Here is a 22771-nt window from a genome sequence, read left to right as displayed (position 1 = left end):
TTTCCCAGAGGTATCTCACCAGATTTTTGTTTATATCTCGTTGGTCAGAATCAATCACCTGCCCATTCCTGAACTAATCATTGTTAAGGAGAATCAGACCTTGAGGCACCCAGTGGATGTAAATATGCAATCAAGATCCCCTGAAACACATAGTTCTGTGAGAAAGGGGTGGGAACTTGTACAAAATCAGAATTCTAGTAGGAAAGTGTGGGGCATTATTAGGGTTAAAGGAGATCATGTTGAGATGGGCATAGGATAGCACTAGGTACACAGAAGGCACTTAATAATGATAGCTAAAACCATTGTTAATTTTATCACCAGTTCTTGTAGATTAATTTTTCTTTACTGCACAATGTTTTCTCAGTTTTCTTGTAGCAGTAATATTATATACCAATTTTACTTCATATTTTTGTGATTTTTCTTAAATGTATTTGTGTACTTAAATACAGCAAAATGTTCATATCTTAAGTATGATATTTAACATTTAGACAAATGACTACATTGCTGCAACTACCACCCCAATTGAACATTTCTGGCACCTCAAAGAGTTCCCTTATGTCACTTTCCAGTCTATTCTTGAACTTCATATGAATGAAATTATTCACTATGCTGCCTTATGTGTCTGGCTTTTCTCAATAATTATAATGGCTGTGTGTTTCATCAATGTTGTTGCTTATATCAGTAACTATCCCTTTTTATTCTTGAGTAGTATGCCACATGGATTTGTTATCATTTCTTTATTCATTCACAAGTCAATGGACATTTGGACTGTTTCTGTTTTTTGTCTATTGTGAATAAAGTGATTGTGTAGATTTGTTTTAAAATCTATCATTTTGTAGAAATATACTTCTATTTTTCTTTTATATATAACTAAAACCAGTTACTAACTCATAAATGGGACTTTATAAGAAACTACAAAACCATTTTCTGAAGTAATTGTACCATTTTACATTTCCACCAGCAGTGAATAAGAATGAAAGTTATACATCATCACCAGCACTTGGTATTATCAGTCTTTTATCATCCTAGTGGGTTTGAAGTAAAATTTCATTTTAATTTGCATTTCTATCATGATTAATGATGCAGATTACCTTTTATATACTTCTTGGTGATTCATTGATTCTCTTTTGTGAAGTGTCTTTTCAAGTCTTTGCTCATTAATATATGTTTTTATTATAATTGATTTTATGTGCGTAACTCCTTTCTCAGATATCTGTATTTATGCCTTGTTTATGACTTGTGTTTTATTATGAAATAAATTGGGGTGGCTTTGGTTAATAACATTCTATAAGTTTCAAGTGTACAGTTCTATAATACATCTGTATATTGCATTCTGTGTTTACCACCCAAAGTCAAATCTCCTTCAATCATCATATATCTGACCCTCTTCACCCCTTACTAGCCCTTACCCAACTTTTTCTGTCCACCATACTGTTGTCTGTGTTTGAGTTTTCATTTGTCTTGTTTGTTCATTGCTGTTTTCAGTTTTATATCACATATTTGAATAAAATAATACAGTTCTTCAAATTTTGTCTAATTTATTTTGCTTAGCATGATATAGGCAACATTTCAAGTGACTATTTTATCTTTTCTTATGGCCAAGTAGTATTCCATTATATATATGCACCACATCTTCTTTATTCAATCATGTCTCAAAGGACACTTTGATTGTTTCCATGTCTTGATCATCATGAATACGGCAATGAATATAGGGTGCATATATCTTTGCAAATAAATGTTTTCAAATTTTCAGATAGACATCCAGAAGAGAGGTTGTTGGGTCATAACATAACTCTATTCTTAATTTTCTGAGTAACCTCCATACTGTTTTCCATAGTGGCTGTACCAGTTTATATTCCCACAAGCAGTGAATGAGGGTTCCTTTTTTTCCACAACCCCTTCAACACTTGTTATAATTTGTCTTCTTGGTAATAGCAATGCTAACAGGTGTGAGGTAGCTGTGCTAACAGGTGTGAGGTGTTAGCTCATTGTGGCTTTGATTTGAATTTCCCTAATAGCTAGTGAAGTTGAGTAACTTTTTATATGTTGGTTGGCTGTTTTTTTTCTTAACAGTAACTTTTGATAAGTTGAAGTATTTACTTTGAAGAATTCTAATTTATATATTTTTTTAGTTAGTATTTTTGTATTTATCTATTACTAGGATGCTATGCTAATCTCCTACATGTTTTCTGGAATCTTTGTAATTTTAGCTTTTTATGGTTTGAGGACATCTTTTTAGGTAATTCTAAAACATCTTTCAACTTGGTTGGTGTTGTATTCATATTTCCTATTTATTGAGACAATTTCAGAAATTGTTTTCCAGAAAAATATCCTCTGACATTATATATATTGATTTATACATGTGCACACATATACAATTTGCATTAATAAATAAGTGTAATTGTATTCATGCATTTAAAAAAGTTGCTCTTTTCTTTCCCATTCCCATCTTCCTACATCACCATCTCTGCATAAATATACCCCTGTATTAACAACCTAACAACCTAACATCCATTTTTCTCTCTCCCTCTGTCTCTTGATTTATCATCTAATTATCTATTGTTAAATAGCTTTCTTTTATTCTCACAGGTGAATGATAGCTAGGCTTAATAGAGAAAAAATTGAATTTCAGTCTTTTTTCCTTAATTTGTGTCTGGTATTCCACCTTTTTTTATGTTCCAATATTGTAAGGGAGCTATCTGGTGCAACTCTGATATTTTTGTGTCATTTCTCCAATTTTTTACTTTCATACTCTCATACTTTTCCCAATCACATTTGTTTCCTCTTTTTTATCTCTAGTGATTTGGAAGGCATGCATTTTCTTTTTAGTCTATTATTAACTGTAAGTGAAAAATTTCTGAACTTATGTTTCTCTAATTATAAGTGGTAAAATTGCTATTTTATATATTCAATGTAAGATGAGAAATTCTAAAACTTTTTTCCCCTCTCTCCTTATTTTTTATGGCTGACCACTTAATATTTATAGGTAAATTGGTCTGTTTTTTTTCCTATGGTTATTGATGTTTTATTTTTTTTAATCCCTATACTTAAAAAATTCAGCCAAGCTAGTACTAGAAATAGGTATTCGATCTTTGGAATATCCATTCTTGTGTGTGTGTTAGTGTCTTCATCTGTGTGCTTGTGAATATATGTATATATATACATACACATGCTTTGAAGGGTGATTGGTAAGGAGATACTGTTTTGTGTGTGTGTAGACAGCCTCAGTTCACTTTGCCCCTTATTAAAGCTTCAGTACAGTATCTTCCACTCCTGTGACTGTGTACACAGCAGCATACATTCCAGTGTACCCAGTAACACTTCTCATTTGAAGTAGGTATACATTAGTTTAATCATCTTGTTAAATAGTTTTCTTTGGTCTTTTGAATATGCTTCTATCCTAAATTATCCTCCATCTGTAACATGAGAACTTTGGTAAAAAGAAATTTAGTTTAGAGGAAAAATTCTCAAAAGCCTATAGAAGTTTCCACATTATTCATGCTTCCTTCTTGGTGGTCAGAACATTAACGTCAGTTATGAATCATTGTATGTGAATACTAAAACACTAAAGTTAATGTTTACTCTAAGTGTTTTAGTGTCACTGGGTTTTATGATCACAACATGTTATGTGAAATGGGACATGTTTCTTCTCTCTTTTAATAGAGGAACAGGATATTCTTGAGAGTTTGGATGACTAACCTGAAGTCATACATCAGTTAAACAAGGTGTTCCATTTAGAGCTCAGTTTTGCTGAGAGGCACTGCTTGGGGTTCATGCTGCATTTTAATGTAGCTCTTCCATATGCATGACATAGTTCTTAGCTTGCCACATTGTTTTGCTTGTCCAGAGTCTCCATTCATCTCAATCTCTTGTATGCCTGGTGTCCTATCATTCCCTTGCTAAGTTCCAGCATACAATTATAAGCAAAACATTATGTATGTATATTGGACAGAGTACATGATCAGATTTGAATAAGTATTCTAAAAGAACCAAACATTTTCTTGTCATGTTGGGGTCTGTGGTAGCAATTAGGAGTATTTAATCTTTGAATATTGGGTCACTAGTTTGTTGTTTGCTTTAAATAATTACTCCTACACATTGTACTGTGAATACTTTGTCATTATTTAATTATGACTAATGTCATAAAATAAATAATTGACTTATATTTTTAGAATTTTAATTGGCAAATGATATTCTCATGCATTATAAAACTATTTTCTATTATGAATCAATACATTTAGTGATAATTGTCACAAATGAATCTACTCCAAGGCAAATTTCTAATCTTACAGAAAATCAATACTCCACACCCCTTGGATATATATGATGTGTACATACCCAAAATTCCTGTAACCACTAAACTTTTCCATTTTTCTAGCCATTAGCTATATATCTAATAAATATTGAGCAGAGACTCCACAAGTTGTAAACAGGAACTTAACTAAGCATCTACCTAATACATCATAAGGAAACATACCTTATTGGACCATAGAATCTGATTGTAGATGGTAGTAATTGAATTTGAGAGAAACAAAACACATTAATAGAACATTAATAAACAGCCTTAAGATCTTAGATTTTATTAATCAGGAAGAATGGATAACTAAAATGTAGTAGATGTTAACTATGTAATATAGAATGGTTAGAAGCAATTGATTGGATATATGTTCAGCAGCATTCTCAGTTCTCAAAACATTACTTTTAGGAATAAAAGTAAGAATTATAACTATATCTATACCATTTACAGAATTTAAAAACACATTTATACAATTTAAATACACTTATAATGAGCAAAGGAAATTTACACATTCAAGATCATATATTGGTCACATTTGAATGAATTCCTATATAGAGGAGGGGAAATGGAATGAGGGTCAGCAATAAAGGGGAAAACTAAAATAATAATAATATGAATATTATATTATTAAATATAATAATAGTAATAATTTTATATTGACCAAGGCTGATAGTGTGCCAAGAGTTAAAATTAAATGCACAAAGTTCCCTTATGGGAAGACTACTGAACTGAGAGTCAGAAAACTTGATTCTAGTATACACTGTGCCATATTTGCTATGCTACTGGCTAGCATTATAAACTTCACCAAGCCACATCAAAATTGAGCTCTTCTCTGTAAGTGTAGGTGTTTGACAATATGCTCCATAAAATTTCTTCTAATTTTAAATTTCATTATAAATATATTCATTCATATATATACTTATATTGAATATATATACTTATACTTATTCATACTTATATTAAATATATATACTTATATATACATATATATACTTATATTGAATAAGTATATATACTTATATTGAATAAGAATTAATAAATATATTCATTCATATATATATATATATATATATATACTTAAGGGTATAATATGGGTGTATATTATATACACACACACACATACATACAACAAGGATTATACCCATAAGTATGATTAAAGAAGTGATATACTTAATTTTAATTAAAATTTTTTTGGATAAAATCCTGCTTCCCATTTGGACACTGTCAGGAAAAGAGTTCTTTTATCCTGTATACTGCAGGAATTTTGCTGATGTACATTTTGGGTACCTGTGCTTTGGGTATCTTGTGAAAATAATAGAACCTTGTGGTTGAGTTAAATTATAGCTATGCCCAAGGATCAGGAGCTTCTCCTGACACAGTGAGATGGATTAGAGCTTCAGGAATTGTTCATCACCTCAAATATGTTGTCAGAACAGATTTGCCTCCTGTTTCACCCCTCATACCTTGCTTATCCCTGCTTTGTCACTCATGCCTAGAGCCAGATGCTGACTTCCGCTTATCTGCTGGCTCTTTGATTTGTTCTATTGCCTTTGTGTGGCTCTGGTTAGATGAGGTATTTTATTGACATATTTTGTAGTAGTTGGTTGCAGATGTCTACTCCCTAAAAGTTTCTATAAAGAAAAGGGCCAGATCCCCATTTAGTGTCCTGTAGTCTTGCTGAGCCATACAAATCCATTGTTGCCACCACCCCATCTCATTTCATTTTGCCATTCTGGTCTCTGTTGCATTAAGGGATTTATGATAGGCATTGGTTAGAATGATAAAACTGCTTTGTATTAGTCTAAATCTTGGATTAGACTAAATTACAACAACAGTTCACATCTATTACCTCCTTACATAATAGCAATGTCTCCACCTTCTTGGTAAAATAACAGTATATTGAATACACAAGTAGTACTATGTCTAAATAAACTTTTTCTGAATTAGACTTTATCACACTCACATTTTCTTATAATTTTAATATATTTTAATTCTTATGTCATGACAACTTTGAATAAAATTTTGGAGAGTTTCTCTTTCCACCTTGACAGCTTTTCATGAAAGTCTGTCCTCCCCATAATTAAAGATAGGGGAGGAAATTTCCATTTTTAGCAACTTGGAAGACTGATTTAACACTGGCCTCCTGTTGCGCGTGGGTCACCGGCCAGCAGTGACCACGGAACACTGTGGATGGCTCGCCGAAAAACACGCGAGAAACAAACACACACACATGCACAGAGACAAGACTAGTTTCTGTGGGGAAGTAGGGAGGAAATGGCCACCCCCCCTAGTGCTGAGGGCCCTGATTTACTGTCCATACGTGCTTTTATTGGGCTCATTTTGCATAATAATTCAGGTAAAGTACAGTACTCATTAGGGGGAAGTAAGGAACTATAGAAAACAAGGAACTCTGCTGGTCTATTGAGTCGGGGTCAAAGAGCTGTAAGACTTTGAGGAACAAACTTCCTCCTTGGACCCTTCTTATTCAACTGAGAGCATTCTAAACAAAGAAGGTTTCACAGTAATTTACATGTTCTTTCTTAGGCCTGATCACCCAGGGAATCCGCCCCTTTTCAGCACAGAGCTATACCACCCTGTCATTGTTTCAGGCTTAGCACGGGAACTAAGGCAATAAGGAGATTTTCTCCCAGATGATAACTCAGGCTATGTCAAAGCCGAGGAGCAAGGGTCCGTCACCCTCTTACGCTGCAGCCCCCCAAGTCCTTCTTTTGCGGGGGGGGCCTCCCAAAGTGATCGTGCCTGGCTTAGGTCATTCCCCCCGTGGGGAATCTTACCCGTCTTTGGCTAACCGACCAAGCTTTTTGGGGTTCAGCAGCAGAAGCAGCATTCCTGTCAGGGAGATAAGCTTTTGTCTCCTTGCTGGCTTACAGTTCCAAGGGCGTTCCCTTAGCCTTATCCTAGGCGGGGGTTTCAGCTTCTGATACCAGTCAGGGCGGTTCCCAACAGCCTCCTCCTAGTAGAAATAAAAATCTAAGTGCATATTAAGAAAATTGAATATGTAAAAATTGATATATATATATATATGAACATTGAGATTAAAAAACAAAAAGGAAAACCCATATGCCCATACCAGTAAGCATCCTAGCTGATGTTACAGCAAATTGGGTCTAGAACTCCATGTTGAAGGAGCTAAACAAAAGGTCTGAGTTCTTATAATAATATGTAAGGACAGGCGGTAAGAGCTCTGGCTTGTATAAGACGGGGACTTGAATTAAGACTCTTACATAAAGTTGGAACCTGAAACCTGTGGAGGTGAGGTGGAGTCTCCCATGAGTAACCAAAGGTACAAATTGTGCCATGTTTGGATTATGTGGCCAAATTTATATTTTGGCATGAAGTAGAAATCCCCAAGCCAGGAAGTTAATTATAAAAATTAGTCCCATGCTGCTACAGTCCTCTCCTCTACATAAGCAAATGTGTCACCACTCTGTAGGGACTTTTCTATGACCCAGGCTGTGTAGAACTTACAGATTTTAAACAATCCCTGGTAAAAACTACATAGTTTAGGAGGCAGTAATCCACTGTGGAGAGGTTACCTACTAAGAACTTAGGTTAAAAATCTGAAGGTTGTTATAAAATACATACTCTTAAAATGATTTAAGAGATAAAGAAAGAATAAAAACAAAACATAATGAAAGCATAATAAATATAAAACAAAATGAAAGAACAGAGTCTGGTAAAGATGGAGGTGTAGGTAAACACAGCTTGGCTCCTTGCACAACCACCCCAAAATTACAACTAAATTATGGAACAACCATCACTGAGAACTGTCAGATATCAAGTTAAAAGGAAGTCTGAAAGCTACAGAATTAAAGAAACAACAACATCCATACTGATAGGAAGGACAGAGACATGGAGACATGAAACTCACTGGTCTCACATCCATGTATAGATTCAGTAGGGATATCTCAGGAGCAATGGGTCCCAGCTCCACACTAGGCCCTCCCAGGCCTGGGTTCCAGTGCCAGGTAGATAAGCTCCCATAACTTTAGGCTGTAAAAATCAGCAGGGCATGAGTGTATGAAAGAAACTGCTGGATCCCAAGCAGTTCCTCTTAAAAGGCCCACACATGTACTTACTCAGCCTCACTCCCTCTGAGCTCCAGCACCAGGGCAGCAGCTTGAAAGGTGCAAGTGTCATACAGGGAGGACTGATTGACATCAGGATGAGAGCTGGAGGACAGCTTTCTTCCAGACAGAACTGTGAGCAGAGGCCATTGTCCCTTTCCTGAGCCCTCCCTGCACAGAGCCACAGAGCCAGAAAACAAATGCCATATCTGAGACTCTGTCAACCTGGCTCATACTATTTGCCCAACCCTGGTGATTCCCTGAAGCTCCAACCTACCCAGTTTGTTATCAGCTCACACCAGCTGTTAACAGTGGCTTTATAATATGAATGCTTTGCCTTAGCTCTTGCTTCATATCTTTATAAATCCTCTTAAACAAGCAACAGCCAGTCTCAGAGAGCCCCCATCCCCTATAACTCTTGCTAAGTTTGCCAGGCTTGACCCTAGCAACAAATGGCCTCATTTCAAAGCCTGGCCTTGCTTGGCTACCTCCAAGAACAGCACAAGTAGCAATCATTTACAGATCGCTTAATAGCTTATTCCAAATGGCCCCAGACAGAACACAGGAAGTGGCTGACCTTGGCATGTATCACCTGGGAAACCCCAGAGCCTGTGCAACCAGTGGACACCTGCAGACCACATTGGAGCACCATTACCCAAACACCTGCATAAGTGATATGCTCAAATGGTGAACTCAGTGGGTTCCAGAGTCTTCCTGGAATAAGTCTTGCTCTGTGGAGTGGGGCCCTACAACCTGATCTTCCATGGAGGGTGGGGATGGTTGGTCAATGGTCACAACCGGTCCTTGTAGCTGACTGGCTTGGGTAAGTCCCTCCCATTAACCTGTCAACAGCAACCAAGGCTCAACTACAAGAGAAGGATGTACTCAGCTCACACAAATGCTGCATGTCAAGGATCCAGCTTGGATGATAGGGGAGGCTGTGCCACTGGATCCTACAGGACACATACTACATTAGGTCCCACTACCAAGACAGAGAGTCATAGCTCTGCCTAACACATAGAAACAAGTATAGGGAGGCTATTGAAATGAGGAGACAAAGAAACATGTCCCAAATGAAAGAACAGAACAAAACTCCAGAAAAAGAACTTAAAAAATGGAGACAGGCAATCTGTCAAATGTAGAATTAAAAACACTCATTATAAGGATGCACAAGGAACTTAGTGAGCACCTCGATGGCATAAAAAGATCTATTCAGAAATGAAGGATTCACTAACTGATATAAAGAACAAATTATAAGGAAACAACAGTAGAGTAGATGAAACCAAGAATCAAATCAATGATTTGGTATATAAGGAAGCAAAAAACAGCCCATCAGAACAGCAAGAAGAAAAAGAATCTAAAAAATTGAGGATAGTGTAAGGAGCCATTGGGACAACTTCAAGCATCCCAACATTCACATGATAGGAGTGCCAGAAGGAGAAGAGAAAGAACAAGAAAATGGACATCTGTTTGAAAAAATAATGAAAGAAAACTTCCCTAATTTGGTGAAGGAAATAGGCATGCAAGTCCAGAAAGCATGGAAAGTCCCAAACAAAATGGACAAAAAGAGGCCCACAAGACACATCATAATTAAAATGCTAAAGGTTAAAGATGAAGAGAGACTCTTAAGGGTAGCAAGAGAAAAGCAGTTAGTTAACTACAAGGGAGCTCCCATAAGGCTGTCAGCTTACTTCTCAAAAGAAACTTTCCAGGCTACAAGGGAATGGCAAGAAATATTCAAAGTGATGAAAAGCAAAGACCTACAGCTAATATTGCTCCATCCAGCAAAGCTATTGTTTAGTATTAAAGGGCAGACAAAGAGCTTCCCAGACAAGAAAATTTGAAAGGAATTAATCATCCCCAAACCATTATTATATGGGACATCAGTTAAAGGGACATATTTAAGAAAAAGAAGATCAAAACTATGAATAACAAAATGGCAATAAATACATATCTATCAACAATTGAATCTAAAAAAAACCCCACTAAGCAAACAAGAAGAACAGAGACAGAATCATGGATACAGAGAGCATTTTGATGGTTGCCAGATGAGGGGAGATGTGGGGGAATGGGTGAGGGGGTGAGGGATTAAGAAGTACAAATAAGTAGTTATAAATGGCCATGGGGATGTAAAGTACAGTGTAGGAAGTGGAGAAGCCAAAGAACTTACATGCAGGGCCCATGGACATGAACAATGGTGTTGAGACTGCCTGAGGGAGTGTGAGGTTACTGAGTGGAGGGGGGCAAAGAGGGAAAAATTGGGATAGCTGTTATAGCATAATCAATAAAATATAATTTACAAAAATAGAATAAAGTGAGATTTATAAAGAAGAAAGCACTAAAGGGAGAAGGAAGGTTCTGAGCCCTCATATATTAAAATACTTTATGCTCCTTAGGTTTTGTCATGAATACCATGTATTTACATTAGTATTATAATGATATATACTTATAAATTAATATAGGTTCCTATAAATATATCATATAATTATATACATTATAATGTATAATAACTATATATAGTACATATGTAGTCTTATGTGGGGTAGAGTCCATTTTAACACATGCCATTAAAATGAAACCCATAATAGCAAAAAAATTTCAGTTCTACCCAATGATGACTAGTTAATCAACTAGTATTCTCATAATGAAGGTTGTTGCTTGTAGTTACAAAAAGTTTCTTAGAAAATCCAATCTTTTAAAAAATCTAAGTGTTCTACATCTATTGCTCTTGAGTAAGTAAATTTCACAGAAAGTAGTTTTTAATCAGAGGCTATGTATTTACATTCTCTAATATTGTAATTTAATATAGTGCTTATTTCCTCATTGCAAGTTTGAAGTGTGTGATGTTTTAGGTACTTTAAGATACACTGTGTAATAGATATAATTTTTTAAGACCCCTGAACTACAAACAATGCCTGAAATGGTCTTTTAGTGAGTGTTCTTATATTTTATTTCATTTTCAAGACTTTAATTCTAAATTCAGTGTCGTGATTTTTACTTGTCTCAGTTGAATTTCAATGCTTGCCTTTCCAATTGTTTTTAAACACTTAATTCCTTACTTATGTGCATCAGATATCTCATGCCTTATAGAATTCCAATCAACATTTTTCAGGATGTTCTGAGTTCTTTCAAAGTCTTCTCTCTCAAAGTTAGAAATGCTTGTACTGTTTCCTTCACAAATAGCATACTCTCTTGAGCATTTAAAATCAAATAATAAGTTGATAACTAGATTTGAGATGCTCCCCAGCTTCAATCTGAATAATCATACTTGGTTGATTTTTTAGGAAAGTTTCCAGAAAAATTTTTAGAGTAAATTAAGGCAGAAACCAAAAAAAAAAAAAAAGAGAAAACATCTTTCCATAAAGATGGATCAAACAATCTCTTTATAACACAACACAATATGCCTTGAGAACAGAACTTTTACTATTTTCTATAATTAAATTGCCATCATTCCAATCAATATCAGTATAATTACAATCTCTCATGGTCAATATTCCAGCCTTCCCATGGTTGTTCATTCTTAGTATTAAGAAAAGTTATTCCCTACAGTTTAACTACAGGTTGTTTTTATATAAAACATACCATTTTCAAGATTGAGTGGATTTTACTTTTTGAGAGAGAAAAAAGAGGTTAGTAGTTTTTTAAAAATTACTTTATTGTTGTTCAATTACAGTTGTCTTCATTTTCTCTCCACCCCAGCCAAACTCACGTCCCTCCTTTTGCTTCCCACCCTTCCCCTTGGTTTTGTCCATGAATGCTTTATATTAGTTCCCCAAAACCTTTCTCCCCGCTGTCTCCCTCCCCTCTGGCTATTGTTAAATTGTTCTTAATTTCAATGTCTCTGGTTATATTTTCTTTGCTTTTTTCTTTGTTGCTTACGTTCCAGTTAAAGATGAGATCATATGATATTTGTCCCTCCAGGAAGACAAAAAACCCAATTAAAAAATGGGCAAAATACTTGAACAGACACTTCTCCAAGGAGGACATACAGAAGGCCCAGAGACATATGAAAAGATGCTCAGCATCACTGGCCATCAGAGAGATGCAAATTAAAATCACAATGAGATAACCACCTTACACTGGTCAGAATGGCCATCATAAACAAATCAACAAGCAAGTGTTGGAGAGGATGCAGAGAAAAGGGAATCCTAGTGCACTGTTGGTAGGAATGCAGACCTGCCTTGTCCTTTGTGGAGTGGAACATTCTAATAAGAACTCAGAATTACAATCACCACAGTATATAACTTAATAAAGTAGTTGACGCCATTTATTAGCTACTGTAGAAAACAGTATGGAATTTCCTCAGAAAACTAAAAATGGAACTGTCTTTTGACCCACCAATTCCACTGCTGGGATTATACCCTAAGAGCCATGAAACACCAATCCAAAAGAACCTATGCACCCCAATGTTCATAGCAGCACAATTTACAATAGCCAAATGTTGGAAGAAACCTAAGTGCCCATCAGTAAATGAGTGGATCAAAAAACTATGGTACATTTACACAATGGAATTCTATGCAGCAGAGAGAAAGAAGGAGCTCCTCCCCTTTGCCACAGCATGTATGGAATTGGAGTAATTATGCTAAGTGAAATAAGCCAGGTGGTGAGGCTAGTAGTTTTTAATCAGAGTCCATGTATTTATATTCTCTAATACTACAGTGAGTGAGAGGGAAGGAGGCAGGGAGGCAGGGAAAGAGAGAGAGAAAAAAAACAGGGGAGGGAGAGATATTGATTTTTCATATTACTTAACAGATTGGTTTTTGACTGCTAATCACAGCCCATGAATACTTCCTGTACTCACTGTATATTTTTTTCTGAGTAAACATGAAAAAGAACACTGGGTTAGTCTCTATTGCATTTCATACTTCACATTTATACATGTTGAAGGATTTGTGAATGCTCAAGGATGTGTTCAGGGCTGCAAAACTGAAACTAACAAAAAATAAAATAAAATTCCTACCTTCAAGACACTTATACTCTAGACTGTAGTCAAGATCAATAAGAAAAGCAAAACATTATGCTGATTCATTATTTTAGTTATATAATATTAGCGTGTTAATATTTTTTCTTCTTGGTTTAAGGATTTGGTTTACTCACATCTCTGTTAGCTTTGCATGTCACATAGTATTTCTTGGTTTATAATCAGAGGACACAAACTCACAGCCTGAATTTATGCCTTGTGGATTTACAGAATGATATTTAAAGCTTTGATTTGTCTGTCAACAATTAAAAATTCAGAATTTTGTTAAAAAAATCCAGATTTCTGAGTTTTCTTAAATATGTCAAAGATCTATTGACAATGAGCCTATAATTCCACAAGGAAATGGTAGTTCGTTATAGAAGACTGCCCTTTTATGTTGGAGTTATAGTCTTTAGTACCTGTTACTCCCACCTTGTCTGCTTTTTCTCAGTTATAGTAATTGCCTATGGGCCATCTGAGTATCTACATACTATAGATACTCAGAGATACACACACACCAGAGATACCCAGGGTTTTAAAACCAGAGAGATACCCAGATATTATCAAATCCAAAAACCAGTGGTTCTCTGTAACCACAGTAGACAATCATTGTTGTAGCCTTTGAGATCTCATCTGCTGTTTTGCATTTCCAACATTCTAAATTATTTCTAGTTCTGTCTCTTCTGGATTTTAAATTTAGAGCACTAGTCTGAAATGTAAGCCATGCTGTTTAGAACTTGCTGAGACTAGAAAAAAAAATGCCACCTTATATGATACAGGATCTGGTCACATTTTGGTAGTCCAGAGCCTTATTTGGTTGTCTTTGTGCCCAGAGATGACCAGACTCCAGGAAAATGATTTCAGTTAATTAAATTTATGGCAAGTTGGTAAATTTATTAATCTACACTAAAAAGTTTAAAATGAAAACTAAACTTGTAAACAGAAGGAAATGCATATGTCTATAAGTCTGCAAATCCTTTCCCCAGGATGAAAGCCTATGTAGGAAATCAAGTTATAATCAGAAGACTTTTTGTGAGTCTGGTATCAGAATAAAGAAAATTAAGTCTAATGTCATACCTGTTGGGTAATTCACCAGAGAATGAGTGTTTATTACTCAGGGCTTCCTAGATATCTATCTCATGCCAACCACAAATCCTGCCTTGTGCATTTGGTTGGATTTAGGTTTTTCCCAACTCTTCAGGTGTGCAAATGCTGATTCTTGTTAGTGCTTAACCCCCTAAACAGATGGCATATCTCACCCATTAGAAGTCTGACTTGAAATTCTGTGGTCATCTTATTATAAGCCTCTATATGCTACAATGTTTTGAATTAACTTTCCATGAGTGAATATATTTCATGCTTCACTGAAGTGGCAGTTCCTTGAGAGTAAAAATATACCATAGTATACCTTATAATTACCTTCGGTTATCATACCATAACCTTACTGTCAAGATAGACTCTGCACATAGGTAAAGGAATAAGTTTCCTGAGTAATTGTTATGGACTGGGGCATTATATATCTATTATAATATATATAAATATTATATGTAATGTGTGTAGGTATATATATAATCTTACATATAATATCTCATAATATTATTCTCATTTTATAAGTAAAAATAGTAAAGCTGAGAGAAATTGAATAAATCATCAAGTTTGTAGCTAGTATATCAGAAAAGCCTGAATGTAAATCTCAGACACTGTGACCTTCATGTGTACATGTGTGTGTATAGGGTTGTGAAAGAGAATTTCTTTAAGTTGTCTTCTAATAAGTATACCATGTTATCTTACACATACAATATGTGAACAATAAATGTGCTGGTGTTTGATTTGTGATGAAAAGTCACATTTATTATATCAATTGTTTTTCCACAGCTCATTTGCTATTTATTGGGATTGGGAAATGGAGTGGATTTTAATTGTTTCAATCATTTAATGCAGGATAGTCTGAGCACATAGTGACTGCTCAATAAAGATCTCACGTGGGAAGAAGTGAAGGGAATTCCAGGGAAATTCTGATCTATAGCTAGACATCAGGGATAAATTGTTAAAGGTGGGTTCTATTATTCTCTTTTCTCTTTATTCAGGATGCAAAAAATATAAAATAATATTTAATGTAGTTAGTGCTGCATTGAAAGTATATAGATAAAGTATGTGCTGTTTGAAATGATTCATTGCAAACAGATTAGAAAAATAGGATTTTTTTTAAATACGCACACACAAAAAACAATCCTGCAGTGGATTAAAACTTTGTCCTTATAAAGTCAGTGGGTGTATGTGGGTATATGTATACTCTGAGGAATTTCAAATCAGGAAACTCAGAGAGTACAAATTGAGAACATTTGGGCTTGAAACATACCCATTTCACCTACAATTTCACCCATTGTCCTACAGTCTTGCAGTACTACTAATCAAGGGTGCTAACAGGAGAAAGAAGCAAACCACAGGTTCTTTTATTATACAGCAAATGTGTACTTAACAATTGGAAAGGAGTCTTAGAAAAGAAGTTCTCTGATGCAGGCACCAGCCCGCAGTGTCCAAGTCATTATGGAGAAAATGAGACATTCACACAGACTACTGAGTCCGGTCAAGAAAAAGGGACAGCGTGGCTTTTCTCTCAAGGGGAACAAAAGCCATGGCCTCTGCCCTGACAGGCCTTTATTGAGTTTTTCTCCCACCGATTACAGGATGGTCCTCATTTACTATGCACAGGTTTGTTTTAGGTGGTTACCTTCTACAGAAAACAAAGGAGCCAATGCTGCTAATCACATCACAGAAGAGGGATATTTGCAAATGAAAAGGCAAAAGTGGTTGAACTGGTTATACTCATCCTTGGAAGGTTTAGCATGAATTTTAGGAAGTTACATTTTAGTAAATGTCCTCAATTCAGGGTGAGGGAGTTTTAGCAAAAAGCAAGACTCACAGTGGCCTAGATACACTGCAGGCCTGATTCCTCACAGGAGAAGCTATCCATGGGCATGGGTCCTGTGCATCTCTGATTGGGAGCCGGGCCCACGGCACGGAGAACGGTCTACTACACTTCTCTGTAGCTGACACTTCACAGCCAGCCTTTTGCTTTTGCACTTGCACTCTATTTGAAGTGTCTACCATAGATGCAAGTGAATGGTCCCAGAAGAAACTAAGTGATGGCTGGAAACTGAACTGAGGACTGCTAGTGCACCATTGTATACTATATTTCCTGGCAGTGTGCTCCATCACCACTCCAAGGTCTCACCTACTGAATTTCAACACTCATTTGCTTTGGATAATCCACAGTTCCTTATCTAAGAAAATATTGATACAAAACATCCGTATAGTTTTATTAGTTCTCATTGATAATTTTATTTTTAGGACTATTTACTTTCCTGTAGTATGTGCCTATTGACAAAGTCTTTATTTTGTATGTGACAAAGTGACATATGTATTACCTATATACAAGTAGGGAAAAAGTGAGTTTACAGCTGTAAGTAGACGAAACAGTTTATTCTATTATTTGTTGTATTATTGTGTTGGCCAAAAAGTTCATTGTTTTTATGAAAGATGGCTCTAATAGCACTAAGTTGTCTTTAACTTCATTTGAAAACATTTTGCTAGATTGTATTGTGACAGCTGTCATATCAGTAGGCATTAAAAATTATCAAAATTGGTGAATTTTTATGTAGCCATTTTAACATTGAAGATGGAATAAAATGTGCAACATTTTATGCATGTTATGCTTCACTATTTCAAGAAAGGTAAAAACGCAACTGAAACACAAAGTAAGATTGGTTCAGTGTATGGAGAAGGTACTGTGACAGATTGAATATAGCAATAGTGGTTTGTGTAGTTTCTCGCTGGAGAGTTCTCATTAGATGATGCTCCTTGGTTGGGTAGACCAGTTAAAGTTGATAGCAGTCAAATTGAGAAATTAGTTGAGATCAATCAATGTTATACCATCCAGGAGATAACTGACATACTCAAAATATCCAAATAAATAGTGATTGGTGAAAATGAAAAATGTGTCTTTTATTTTACAAAAAAAGGCATATAGACTTTTTGGCCAACCCAATATTTTCCATATGAATAAACAACTGTGAAACTACTTTTGTCCCACCCTATACAATGTCCTCTTCTAAAATCTTTTCCCTTGGTATTTGTAAGGCAGTTAATTAATTGTTGCAGATTATTCTCAACATTTTGTTATCTGGTTCTATAATTGTTTTCTGTCCATCTTTCTATTAAAATGTTTTGAATTCTATATGAATGAAGAAAGCTGATGAGAAAAGCTGATCAAAGATCCTTACTCTTCTTATGATTTGTCTATTATAATCATTATTCATATAATACAAAATTCCAAACATTCTTCCTCCTCTCCAGTCCTATAAAGTTGATCTTGTTTGGTATCAGGAAGGGTCTACACATTAGTATTCTTCATCCACTGAATTGAGAATGTCTCATCCAGGTGTTATTGTTGAAGAACTTACATATTTTAAGTTGAGGAAAGAGCTAATATCTGTTGACCACTATGTAGAGACCAGCGCATTGTTTACTTTACACACATTACTTTGTTAAACAGATCTGGTTCTGTGAGACGGAATACTTCCACTTAGTAGATAATGGCAAAACACTAGAGACATGGTAGACAACTTGTCAAGTTAAGATCCTGACTCATTTGCCAGTGCACCTACCACTATCCTTTCACTATTTCTGTAAATATTTGTGTTTGTCATTTAAAAAATAAGTACAAAATGATTATAGTATATATTCTCTAGATACAGAAACTTTCTCTGCTTTTGTCTTCATATACTATGAATTTGTATAGCATGAACCTCTGACTTTACATGTACTATTGTACGTGTAGTCATAATTACTATTAATTTGTTATTTATCAACAGCCATAATTACTATTAATTTGTTATTTCAATTGTCTCCTTTAAGTACATTTGCGACCTATTATTCATACTTCCCCCCATTTAGTTAACATCTGTTTATGCACTTTTATTTCTGATATGCACTTCCTGAACAAATGGTTTTTAAGCATTTTTGTTGTGGACCGCCCCCCCCCCCCCCCTTGTGGGGTCCACAGCATTGTAGCTGAAACAAAGAAATTCACACAGACTACCAAATCCTGTGGAAGAAAAGGACAAGTGGCTTCTCTCTTAAGGGGAGCAAAAGCCTGGGCCCCCTGCTTCAATAAGCTTTTATTGTCTTACTGGGCACTTTGCTTGAAGGTCCTCATTAACTATGCACAGGCTCACTTTAAGTGGTTACCTTATATGGAAAACAAAGGAGAGGATGCTGGTAATCACATCACAAAAGAGGGATATTTGCAAATGAAAAGGCAAAAGTGGTTGAGCCAGTTAAACTGGTCTTTGGAAGGTTTAGCATGGTTTTTAGGAAGTTACTTTGCAGTAAATGTTTGCCACTGGGGGCTGGGTCCATGCCACACAGAATGGACTCCTACACATTTTTATCACACCTTTCAATATTCACCATTCCAATTTACCCTCCTGTCAGTACTCTCTGTTATTTAATTACTGCATGAGAGTGAGTGTATTGTGAATAATTTAAAGTTGTTTTGCTTTCTTACAGGTGGTCTAAAATCTGCTTGGATCACATTGTGATCAGATAAAAATTCCTATTGATATGTCATATAAGCGTGAACCTGAGAAGGCATATTTAGTTTTATGCATGAGTGGTCGTAGTACTTGGGTTTCAAGGAGAAGGAATGATAACAACACCGCTATTACCACCACCAACTTGCTTTAGCAAGACAGCTACCATTTACTAGGCACTCTTGACATGCAATAGTGTTATACAAGTACTTTATAACATATATCTTAAATATATATTGACTTGATGTATAAAGTACTCGAAACAGTGTCTGCTACTAAATTTTACACAAATGTTTGCTTTTATCATCATCATCATCATCACCATCATCATCTCATTTAAAACCTTCAGTGATCATTGGATGTAGGCATTATTCTCATTTTATGGCTAATTGGATGAAGACATTATTCTCATCTTATGGAAATTGAGGTTAATGAAGGCTGAATAACTTGCCTGTTAAATAAATGATGGAAACTTAATTTCAATGCAGGTATATTTAACGTCTAAGGTCATTTTCTTCCTGCTTAGCTACACTATGTCCCATAGATGGGAATGGCCACAAGAAAAAAATCTTTCCCTGATTCTTACTTTCACCACATGGGAACCCCTGTTTGTCTTCCCCAGGGGGGAATTCAGACAGGAGAGACTAATGTAGAAACTTGGCTGATGTTTTCACTGCACAGACTGCTGTACAGCAAAGTCCCTGTGGCCTTGAGGAGGAAGTGACTGGTTCCTAGGGGATACTCCAGATGTCTATGATGTTTGGATTGCTCTGCTTATCCAGTAAAGATAACCACCAAGTCCCATCTTCCCCAGGGCATTCTGATTTTCCACACGAAACTGGACTCCAGTTCTATAAATGCTCATCTTGTCCTCTTCTTTGTCCCTTGTCATCATTTCTGAACTTGACACCAGCTGTATGCTATCTATTAACCTGTCATACTCATTGATCTCCCTAAGAAATCAAACCATCATTCTAATTCCCCTGTCTGATCTTGGTTTGCCAGAGCTTACTGACAAAATTGTCCCTTTGCAAAAGAAAAGTATAGGCTATTTGTTTTTGCCCTTACAGTACCAAATGCTGTATCATCAATACATGATTTTCTGTTCATTTCAAACTTTATGGCCTTATTGAAAATGAAAACAGCTTGAAGATAACTCTGAATTTGATCTCCAAGGCTATATGAAAATACAACTAAAATAAACCTAGGGATTAAGTAAACTTATAAAGTATAAAGCCTTTCCATTGGTACTTTCATTATTCAACAGCAAATAGACAGGTGTACTTTGTAACTCATAATATCAAATACAAACTGATAACTAATTTTCTCCTCTCTAATTTGTTGGAAAATTATAATGGAGGATTATTAAACTCCAGTGTAGCGTAATATGCTGACAATGAAGCTATGTCATTCCCTTTTCATTTACAGAAGCTCAAGAAATTCTCTATTCCTTGGTGACTCTGTTCTTCATCCTCACAATGGCTCTGTACATGCATGACTTCCTTGCCAAAGCTAGGTCTTAATTTTAAAAGAAGTACACAGTCAATTCATCATTTAACTATCCATCTATTCATTCTTTTGTCTATAAATTCTTTCATTATTCAGCACTAACACTGTGCTAAAAGCTTATATTAGTCAATATCCAACAGGATAACATGAATTATTTTAGGCATTTCAAGAAGAGAGAGTTCAATGTAAGAAATAAGTTAAATCATATTGGATGTACATTGTCTACAGTAGGCAAGACATGCAAACAGCATAAGTATCTATGGATGAACGGATAAAGAAAATGTAGTATATATGTATACACAATGGAATATTATTTAGTCATAAAAAGAAGGAAATTCTGCTATTTGCAACAACATGGATGGAACTTGATTGAGGGCATTATGCTAAATAAAATTAGTCAAACAAAAAAGGGAAAATACTGTTTGATCTCTCTTAAATGTGGACTCTGAACAAAGTGAATCATAGATACAGAGAACAGAGTGGAGATTGCCAGAGGTTCAGGCAAGGAGGTGGGCAAAATGGGCCAAGGTGGTCAAAACGTACAGACTTCCAGTTATAAGACAAATATGTCCAGGGGATGTAAGGTACAGCAGGGAAACTAGTTAATAATGCTGTGTTGTACATTTTCAAACTGCTAAGAGAGGAGATATTAAAAATTCTCATCATAAGAAAAAAGTAACATTGTGACATGACTGCTGTATTGTGGTAATAGTTTTGCAAATAAGCATGTATCAAATCATGTACATTTGGAACAATAAAATGTCATATGTTAATTATATTTTAATAAAATGGGGAAAGGGGAAAATAGGGGTTGTAAGGATCACCTAGCCAAAGAGAAGAGCCAGTAGTGACTGAGAACTTGGAGTGACTGCCCCTGGAACTGTATGCTAGGAGCTCAGTGATCATTGTACAGGGTGGGACAGGCAATATATCTGTTAGTGCAGTCACTGCTCTGCTGCCACTGAGAAGGTAGCTAGGAGCCTTCTCTTCTACTGATGCTGCTGAGAATGCCCCAGAGGCTTCCAGAGATGAAAACTGTTGGCACCCTTTCTAAAAAGCTTTAGATATGCTATTCCCCTGATCTGAAAGTCACCATTTCTCTTCCTAAAGAAGTTAGCTTGCTTTTCAACATCTAGCACAAGATGGTGATATTGGGAGGTTTCCAATTTTATCATTCCCTTCCCTATCTGTTGCATTATACTTATTATTGCATATCTCATGGTATATCTGTTACCTGTGTACTTATTAGTCTATCTTATTAAGTTGAGAACTTCTCAAGGCTGTGCCTTTTGTTGTTGTTGTTGTTTATACCCTGTGAGCCAGCACAGAGATCCTATTAATTCTTAACTAATATTTATGAAATTTATTTTAGTTGAATTAAAATGTAAGAATACACATAACTATGGCACATTTTGGTGGGTCTAATATGTCGGATCAGGAATTGAAATGCTATCTTGCAGGTGATGGGGAGTTGGTGGTGCTTTGGAAGACTTCCAGGGACATGATATGATTTAGGTCATCTGAGCTGGAAAAGTTAGAGAACGGGAGCATGGAGTGCAGCTCCATATCTGCAGTAATCATAGGAGGTGAGCAAATGGGTTTAGCTTGACTCTTCAGTGACCACTATGTCTTTCTCATTTAGGATATAGGAGTGTTACAGTATCTTTATTGTGGAAGTAGGGTTTCTTCAAGATTAAAAAGTATTCTTCTTAGATCTTCTGAAGGTGTCTGGCTGCCAAGCTGGCTGAGGTTTTATAATCAACCATTTATAATCATGAAATGTTCTAATTATTAAAAATAATGTTGTCAGACACTCTAAATTATGTTTCCATTCATTTTGCCAAGTTCTTTTTAAAGTTGCTCAGGCATCCCCCTTCTTCTTCTTCTTCTTCTTCTTTCTTATTCTTGTTCTTATTCTTATTCTTACTCTTATTCTTAATCTTTTTATAATGTAGAAAACTGGAGAGTCCAACTGCAGAAACAACACAACTTAGAAAAGATTTAAAGATGTGAATATCCGTGGTTTGAGATAAATCACGATCTAATGCTGTGCCTCCTAAATCTAAACTCAACTTTTTCCTCCTGGAAAACCTCTCTAGAACAACAAAACCATATGCCTGTCTGGGGGAAATTAAAGTAACAGTGATAACCCAGTAGTGCTTCCTGACTTGGGAAGTGGTCTTTCTGTTCCTCCCACAAGCCTTATTTTCAAGACAGTGCCCAATATGATCGAGGCTAGTGGATTTCCAAACATAGAGTCTTTTTAAAAATATATTTTATTTATTATACTATTACAGTTGTCCCATTACCCCCCTTCATTCCC

Source organism: Phyllostomus discolor, chromosome 11 (genome assembly GCF_004126475.2).
Source record: "Phyllostomus discolor isolate MPI-MPIP mPhyDis1 chromosome 11, mPhyDis1.pri.v3, whole genome shotgun sequence".
NCBI classification, from domain to species: Eukaryota; Metazoa; Chordata; class Mammalia; order Chiroptera; family Phyllostomidae; genus Phyllostomus; species Phyllostomus discolor.
This window is presented reverse-complemented; position numbering follows the sequence as displayed.